We start from the raw sequence: 10,165 nt of genomic DNA, 5'->3' as shown, positions 1-10,165 counted from the left end.
AGCTTAGTAGTTCATTAGGATCATAGCGGATAATGATGAATGTTCCCTCTTCTGACAGGCTTTCGACCTTGTGTGTGGGTGGAAAGTAGTTATATGATGAATGGCCGATTTCATTTGTATAACACCGGTAGTCCTTGGGATTGTATCCTAGAGACCGGAAGTCTTCAGGGTTGTATTCTAGGGGATGGTAGCCTTCAGGGTTGTATTCCAAGGAATGCTCGATGTTTTGGTACGGCGGCTCATCAGCTATCAAATTTCGCCTATACTCAGTGGTAGATGTTGAATTGATTTGTTTAGGCTTTCTTTTCTTGGCTCTTGGTCCAGACTTTTTGAGTAAGGCCCTTTGTTTCGCCAGTTCGGTTCTGTCAAGGGGAGTGAGAGATATTAGAGCTTCACTCTCTGCTTCACTTTTTAGGTTGATAGAGGTCAGTATTCTTTGAACCCTAGCTCTTGCAGTAATTGGGGAGCTATCCTGTCGTGCCCCGGTCTTGAACAGACTCCGTGTCTTTGATCTTGTACACAGGCTCCTTGCCTTTCCCAGTGGGAAACTTTTCAGCAATAGGATGTTGCTCAGTCGCCCATTTATCATGCAAGGCTTCATTGACATCTTCTTCTCCTATCTCAACGACTAACGGCTCCTTGTGCTCCGCGACCATCAGTTCTTCGTAGGGCAAGGCGATGTCAGAGCTGATGTCAATATTATATTCTTGGTGGAAAACATGGATTAGTTCCCTCCAAGTTTTAAGGAGACTAATATTCCTGACAATGTACCATCGCAAGGTGGGGGCCAGTCAAGCTTGATTGGTACGATTGAATCATCCTTCAGACCAGGTAGGCCTGCAAGTAGGTCTCCGGGCGGGAGGTATCAGCATACCTTTCGCATTAAGGTGTTTTGAGCTCTTCAGGGATCTTAATGCCGGCGTAATTGGACAGGTTGATGGGATTTTGCCCCTGCAGCTGGTTTAACCTTTTCATGATCTTTTCAAACTGTCTATGGTGTTGGCTATTCTCTGGCAAATTCTCAGGTGTCATGACAGTGCTTAAAGCAGCTACGGAGCTGGGTTTTACTTGAGTGGATTCCATTTGTTTTGAGAGTTGTTGAAGGACAATGGACATCTGTCCTACGCCGTCTTCAATGTTAATGAGGCGATTTTGTACATCATTCCGATCGGGCCTTATTGCATGAGGCCATTCGCGGGCGATTGGTGGCCGGCGATTCATAATTACCTGTCGTTGCAAAAATAATGAATGAGCACGAAAGTAAACAAAGATTGACCCATGGCAATGGTCTAACTGCTTTTTTATTTATCAAAAGAGGATTTTATAGACCGCAAACTTCTGACATCTAAAACTTGAAATTGAAATGACAGAATGAAATACTAGGTATTAAACAAAAGTCTCTAAACAATGGGACAAAACTTTCACAATATTAACACTAAGGGGGACATGATTGCCAATTTATATGCGACGGGAAGCCTTGCTCTTGTGCAGATGCTTGCTTTTTTGGACCGGCTCTAAGGTGTGTATCTAGTCCATTCCCAAATCCCTCTCCATAAGCTCTGCTTGCTCGTGCTGGCTGCTCTCGCTGATTGAGTGAGGGACTAATGGCTTCCATTTTGTCGGGATACGATGGTTGTGGATGTAGGACGTGGAGGCGTGGTGGGCTTTTTCTTCTCCCTCAAGCCCTTTAGGTACCACGATTCTTTTGCGATGGCACTTGTCCCAAGTTTCCTTAGCGATAGAAATTTTGAATGCGTAGTCACGATTTGTGTTGAAAAGAACTGGAGGGATCATCCTCTTGAAAGGCGGTGGGATCTCCTAAAGGGCTCCATATTGTCGTGCCACCCGATATGGGTAATAGGAAATGGCGCTGGTGAGGCTGAGCAACGAAATTGGGCGGCAACGTTTGTAAGCAATGTGAGCTCTCTTTTCATGGAACCAACCAACACACCATTGAAATGCCTCAGGAGCTGGGACTCTTAGGAAATTTATCCAATTTAAACAGTTTTGATTGGGAATGTATGGTCCTAAAACCATAAATTTTTGTAATGGATTTTCGAAATCATTCGTTTCAGACGATCGCATGAAGCCTCGAAATTCGCTTAGGTGAGAAAAGAACTAGACTTGTAAAATTTCTGGAGAGACCCGCATGATTTTTTCCGTATTTTCTTTAAAACGATTAAAGGACAATAATGTTTCGGTTAAAATCATGTTGACATAATTTTGTCCCCTCAAGATCTGATCAATTATCCATGCCATCTTAGGACTTATGACATTTCTTTGATGGGGGAAAATGATGAACCCGAAAAAGGCCAGGAGGAAAATTTCACTTTTTTGGGTCATAGGCTGATTTTGAAAACAGGCATTCATAAATTCTAGTGGGCAGGTATTATGGTTGTTTTCAAGAATTTGCCTCATAACATGAATTTCAGTTCTTAAAAGTTGTGCTAACCCACACAACAGGATGATGGGCCTATTTGGTTCGGCTTTTGGGGAATGCATTTGCGAAATGCAAATACCTTTGGGTGAATAGGGTTTTCCGAAATGCAAATATTGTTTGGTAAAATTTGCATTGAGAAACAACTTTGGTCAAAATACCGTTTGATAAACTTTGCATTTGTAATTAACTTTTATTAAATTAAAAAAGCAAAAATATGTTTATATTTTTTTTTTTTTGAAGACCGGCCACCGGATCGCCGAATCCGGCGGCCGAACCGCCTGAATAAAAAATATGTTTATATTTTTTATATAAACATATTTTTATAAAAAATATAAAAATATAAACGTAAAATATATATAAAAAATAGATATATTTATATAAAAATATATTTATATAAAAAAATCGAAGAAAAAAATAGATATGTTTATATCTATATAAAATATATATAAATATATATAAAATAGCCTAAATAAAAAAAAAATTTTTTATATTTTTATATAAACATATTTTTATATAAAAATATAAAAATATAAATATAAAATATATATAAAAATAGATATGTTTATATTTGTAAATATTTATTTATTTATTAAACATAAAAATATATATAAAATAGATATTTTTATATAAATATATATATATATATATAAACAATTGAAGAAAAAAATAGATATTTTTATATTTATAAATATATATTTATTTATTAAACATAAAATATATATAAAAAATAGATATGTTTCTATAAATATATATTTATATAAAAATTCGGAGAAAAAAATAGATATGTTTATATCTATATAAAATATATATAAATATATATATAAATATATATTATATTTTTTTATAAATATATATTTATTAAACATAAAATATAAAAAAAATAGATATGTTTATATTTTTATATAAAAATGTAATATTTTTATATAAAAATGTAAAATATATATTTTTATATAAAAATGTAAAATATTTATTTTTATATTTTTATTTTTATTCAGCGGCCGATCGGCTTCTCCACTGGAGAGATGAACAATACCGAAAGTTGCATTCCGAAGATGCAACTTTCCAAAGGACCTCAAGAGCTGCATTAGGCTAAAAGCCCTTAGAGCCACTTGGAGATGCAATTGCATCTCGCCAAAGTCGCGCAAAAAAACAAACCAAACACCTTTGCATTTGGCCAAGGGACTTTAGAGTCCAAATGAGCATTCCAAATGCTGAACCAAACAGGGCCAATGCCTGTTGATGGCCTGACAAGCTTATTCTCGAGAGGCATTCTAGTGATGATACTGTATTCTTCCGATTAGCTCAAACCTACCAAACATGAAAGTAGTCATCTTCGGGCACCAGAAATGCGCCATGGCTTGTATGACTTCGGGATGAATAGGAATTTGGATCAACGATAGAAGATGACCTACTTTGGCTTTCACACACTCTTGGGCATACTGGTCCAATTGACCTCACTATCTGAAGAGCTCTACTTTGGGAGCGGGAATAAACTGGATATCATCTTCTCCCATTGCATATAAACTGTGACTGGAAAAACCTACCTTAAATTGCCATGGGCCAATAAAAAGACTAAGTAAAAGTAAAGAAATTACTTTACTTTTAAAGAAAATGGCAAGCACAAAGACATGCATATAGGATGCGTGGCTCGATTTCTAACTGAGAATGTCTGTTGAAATTAAAAAGGTATCCACCTGTCGCAGTCTCGTGTTAGCAGCGTACCCTCTTAACCTCGGCTAGAGAAATTCGGGGAAAAGAAAGGCAACCTCATGACGCAGTCTCGCGTCCGAAGCCGTATCTTTCTTAACACCATCCTAAATATCCTATGGCGGCCCAGGTTCAGCGACCGAGTTGTGTGTGCCATGTGTAGTGCTTAAACATTTAAAGCATGTATAACAATTTATAATCACAAAACAATCCATTTTAACCGAAATTAAAATAAACCTCTAAGGTACTGACCTGCATAAAAAAAAGAACAAAAACAAGTCAGTAAAGTGCTTAAAGTGCTTAAACAAGATAAAATGGCCTAAGTCCTCAAATGTCCCCAGCGGAGTCACCAAGCTGTCGCAACCTCTTTTTTTCTCGGCACCCAATCAGGGCGAGCGCTTTCAGAGGCTAATGGTTCGGCTATGTCTGTTTTAGCCCGGACTCTCCCAAGTTCACCAATTCACGACTTAATAATCCAAAGTTTTAATCTGTAAGTTAATTTTAAAACGGAGTCGCCACTAATCAATTTGGGGTGGGTTGATTAAAAACCCAAGCGAATTATCGAGAGAAATACTCGCTCCTGCGCAACCAGAAAAATTAGGATCGGGGACTTGATTATACTAGTTAATCACTAATGCCCTTTCGGTACCTAATCTTATTTAAACCCTGAGGCTTTTTTGGATATTTGAGGGATTTTCCATGTATTTGTGGAGGAAAAACATTTTTTTGGGTATTTTTCTCATTTTTTGACATAAAAAGCATTTTATAATCTTTTTCTGAAAATATAAATCATTTTTTTGGCTTTTTCTGAATTTTTTGGCTTTTTGGGAAAATATGATATTTTTTGAAGTTTTTGATTTTTTTAAATAAAATATTTTTTGATTTTTTATTTTAAAAATATTATTTTATATTATAATATATTAAAATATTAAAAAAAATGACCCGGGTTGGGTTTTGGGTTGGGTCCAACCCAAGCCGTTCGCACAAGACTGGACGGGCCCGCAACACAGGCCCAACCCGGGATTTTTGTTCTTTTTAAAAAAAAAAAAAAAAAAAAACAAACCCGGCCCAAATAATGACTCGAACCCGACCCGCTTTGAAACCAAACCCTACCCGATTCAGACCCGCCCCAACCCAGTCTTCAACCGCCGACCGATTCGCAGCCGTGACCCAACTCTGACGGAACCCTACCCGGATCTGACCCGGGTCGTGACCCGATGCGATTCCTCCCTTCTTCGCCTAAACGCTGTGCTGATGGAGGGGCTAAGACGGTTGGTCGGCATCAATGACGGCGACAATACAGAGGACAGTAGCCAGGAGGATGCAGCACGGCGACAACGCGGGGCTGCTCAGCCAGTCGGGACCGAGGCCGAGGCTAGGGTTTCAAAAACGGGGGGGTGCGCGGTGGAGGCAACTAGGGTTTTAGGCAGGGGGAGCGACAGAGACGACACGACCACCGGCGGCAATGGCAGTTGTTACCTTACCGTAGCAACGGCACGACGAGGCGGTGAACGGTGACGGTGACAGGGGAGCGACGGCAGCGGCCTGGCTTCGGTAGAGATCTGGTGCTGCGACGTCGAGGACGGCTGCGGCTTGGCTTGGGGCGACTTGACATGGCGAATTTCCAAATTTGCGCCCAGATCTCGACCCTCTCTCCTCCGATTCTTCTCTCACTCAGCCCCTTCCTCCGGCTGGCCTCGGATCTCTGGCCGCTCGTCCTCGGACCTCCCCTGAAGTCTCTCAGTGGGTTGTTCGAGGCTTGCAACCTCGATCCTTGCTCAGCCTCCCTTCCTCTCATTTCCCTCTCTTTCTAAGTTCACTTGTCGTTGGCCTCCCCTGAAGTCTCTCAGAGGGAGGTCGTTCGAGTTCGCGATCGGATTTCCGTCTTGCTCGCTCTTTGAGCTCCTTGAAGTCTCTCAGGGACCCCTCTGAGCTTGCTGGCTTCCTCTCTCTCCTCTGTGTCTTTTCCGACGAAGGTGGAGGGCCTATTTATAGGCGAGGGGGCGACCGGTCGACGGAGCTTTGACCGCCGATCCCCGCACGCTAAACGGCCTCCATCGATCGAACCGGCGTCCCATCCACCACCTATCCGCCAACTGCCCCCCACGTGCATCGCCATCCGTTCGTTCATCTGGCGTCACGCCCTCTGCGCGTGTGCTACAGAGGTGGACGGAGGAGGAAGATGACCGAAGAGGGCCGGGCTGGAGGAGGAGGAAAATGGGTCGTAGGGGCCCACGCGAAGGGGGAAGAGAGGGAGAGAAAAATGGGCTGCTTTTTTTGTTTTATTTTTGTTTTGCTTGTTTTTTTTTGTTGTTTTTATTATTTTGTTTTTATTATTTAGAAGAAGGAAAAATAAAAGAAATTAAAGCCTAATTAATAACCTAATCAAAATTTAGGTGTCAACATTATTCTACCCGCCAAACATGGCTTTTTGATAGTAAAGGTTTTGAGGGTTTTTTAATGAGAGTCTATTTATTTCAAAAACTAATTCATTTTCAGAATTCTCAATGGATTTTTTAAGGACATATATTTGATTTGGAGTATCACTAATAACAAGTTTTGGTTGGCCTTGTCTTTTCATATTCTTAACTACATGATAACAAGTTTGGTTAACCAAACAATATAGTTGGATATGTTCACATTATATCATAAATAATATATATATATATATATATATATATATATTTATCGTTTGGTTAAAACGCTATATCAATATAAATTAATCATAATTTTTACAAACGAAGATGGTAAAAATATGTAACACTTGTCAACTTTATTTTTATTTTTATTTTTATTTTCCTCTCTTTTTTAACTAATTTTTACTTTTATTTTTTCCCCTTCCATCATTCTTTAATAAAATTTTATTAATAGAAAACTGTACTAATATACCTAAAATACCTCAAATAAGTAATAAATATAAATATGCATTTATATATTGAATTTTATATTGTAAGATAGAATTAAATTCAAATATATAAATAAAAATAAGATTAAATTAAAAAATAAAATTTATTTTTTATTTTGAATTTCTTATATTAGAATTCAAATATTATTTATATTGAAATATAATTTTAAGTTTTTTTAATTTAAGAATTTTTAATCAAAGAAGATTTTTTATATTATGGATATTAGAAATCTTATCCATCTTTATCTCACTTCTCCCATGGGATAATTTTATCCTACTTATATACCATTTATATTCAATTTTGTCTTATCTTGAGAAGACACCAAATGCAAGATGGGATAGATTTTAATCTATCTTGAATTTTATCTTGACAGCAAAACGCAGCCTTTTGATAATAAAAGTTTTGATGGTTTTTCAATGAAAGTCTATTTATTTCAAGAATCAATTCATTTCAGAATTCTCAATGGTTTTTTTAAGGACATATGTTTGATTTGGAGTATCATTGATAACAAGTCCTTTTATCCTAATGGCTTCTTTTGTTGGAGGTCCTCTAACATTGAGAGTATCAAGGATTATCAATCTTTCTAAAGATCTTTTTCTATTTTCTATAGCCTTAGCAAATTCTGGACTATGGGTTCTAGGAAATTCAAAAAGGTTTAAAAATCGGTGATTTAAGAGTTTCGGATTTAGGTAATTGAGAAGAAAAAAAGTTGAATAGGAGACTATCCTATTCAATCGATTACCAATAGTATGGAGATAATGATTAGTATAATTATTTTGTTGTATTATTTTTATATTTTGAGGGTCATCAATTTTGGCTATGATACGAAAATGGGTGGCAGTAATTTCACTATCTCTATATTGGATTTTAATCTTTCTCAAAGGAGTATGATTAGTTTCTATAGTTTGGCCATCATCAAGTTGCCATTTATAAGCATGATCTAAAACATCAATTTCTTTGGGCTTAAGGAAATATTCTTCAAACCAATCAAAGAAAAAGATATGTCATGTTCATAAAGGAAACAATAATATGTTTTTTTTTTTTTATTTCTTTTGCTTGACCATGGAAAGTATTAAAAAAAACCATTGTCTAATTTCTTTATTTCCTTCTGAATTGAATTCTTTATTTAAAATTCTCTATTGAGCTCAAATTCTTTTTCTACAATAAGAACTATGTGTGTGTGTGTGTGTGTGTGTGTGTATGGGTTAATTGCAACATAAATGAAAAGGACGTGTGCACTAGTTTAAATGCCTAGTCTTACAATATTTAGTTGACAATAGATAGTCAATAAAATAAATTGAGAATGAGAAATCACATCCGTTCAGTTGAATAACACCATTCTTTTTCTCTTTGTCCACCGTTCTTTTGCGTTAAATGGCATTGTTGATGCAATGTTATAGGCTGAACAGTAAAAAAAGCGATACCATCGGGGGACAAAATCAAATGGAAATAGATTTTCCAATTTTAGATTAGATAACAAGGGCCATCAAAGTGGATTTTCCACTTGCCGGTTAAATACTGCTTCAAATCCTGACATTTCACTTTTCAAACTCAAAATCACAAACTAAACTGCAGCATTGATGTAGATATTGCTATATAAAAACGGTGATCAATCAAAATTTCATGTGGAGCAAATACGCAAAGTTGCAAATTTAATGTATTAAGGAGGGAAAAGTGTCAGAACAGTATTAAACCTATTGTATTAATGCCAATTTTATCCTAAACCTTTTGACTTATGCTAATTCAATTATTCCGCTTAATTTTGGCTGAATATTACTGAGGTGGACACCAGTCAACTTATGTGGCACGATTGTGTACCGATGTGTATTGACACCTTTTTTTTTTCGTCATAATAATATATAGATTTATGAGCATTTGCATTAATACTAATATGATTTATTTAAATTTTAAAATTTTAAAAAATTATTAGTGTTATTATTTAAAAAAAGAAAAGAAAAGGGAGCGGAGTCGGGCCGGGTCATTTCTTTTCTCGGCTGGACCCGGCCCAACTCCTTCCTCTCTCTTCTTTCCCTCCGTGGGGCCCGGCCCATTTTCCCTTTTTTTCCGGCCTGGCTTCGCTCCCTCGCCTTTGCAGGCGAAGTGCAAGCCAGAGGAGCAAAGCAGGTCGCAGCGCGATCTGGGGATCGGGGATCAGCCGGCCACGGCAGGCTGGCGGTGGTAGAAGCCTTGCGCGCCTGCCGGTGGCCCTTAAAAGAGGAGAGGCGGTCGGTCCGAGAGGGTAGTCAGAGAGACATCGGGAGGACGGTCTGAGAGAGAACGAGAGAGAGTGAGGGTGAGAGATTTCTCCCCCCCCCGCGGCGGTTGGTGGTTCACCTGAATCGCTTACGACCTTCGTTAGAAGCCAACTTGTTAGTCGTTGTTCATCACGGCGAGTTCCTGAACCAGGTAACTCCGGAACTCAAACTGTTTTGGGATTTTAACCGACGAGATTTTAGGCAAATCGTACAAAACCCAAACTGACTCATGTTAAACAATGTTGATTTAGAGCTTGATATACCATGTTCAGACCATGAACGACGTTGAATCCGAACGTGGAATTGATAATACTGTATATGGATTGTTCGATGGAATTCCCGAATGAATTGCTGAAATGGCTTTTAAGAAATCGATGCCTACAGCTTCGTTTTATGCTTGATTCGGTCCTGAGATCGTTGCATTTTCTTCGAATGAGGGTTTCCCTTTGATTTTGTTGCATATCGCAGGAGTTGGCCATGGATGAACATCTTCTCGCCAGAAATATATACCCCTCCCCGGATAAGCCCGTAGTTAGAGACTTCAGTCCTTTCCTTTTGTCTCGGTGTGCGTATATGTGTTTGATTTGTAGGAATGGCCCTCACCTTTGGAAGATGAAGGAAGGGAAAAAAGAAAAAGAAAGAAAATAGAAAAAAAAAGAAATAAATGCATAATTAAAAAAAAATTAAAATAATATTAAAATTATCCACGTCAATGGCAACCATGCTACATCAACCGACTAGCGTCCATATCAACAAAATTTGGTCAAAATTAGCTGAAAGAACTAAATTAACACAAATTAAAGATTTATGATTAAATTGACATCAATGTAATAGATTTGAAACTTTTCTAACACTTT

This window comes from Eucalyptus grandis, chromosome 5 (genome assembly GCF_016545825.1).
Source record: "Eucalyptus grandis isolate ANBG69807.140 chromosome 5, ASM1654582v1, whole genome shotgun sequence".
NCBI classification, from domain to species: Eukaryota; Viridiplantae; Streptophyta; class Magnoliopsida; order Myrtales; family Myrtaceae; genus Eucalyptus; species Eucalyptus grandis.
The sequence above is the reverse complement of the archived record's forward strand: the minus strand, read 5'-3'. Positions refer to the sequence as shown.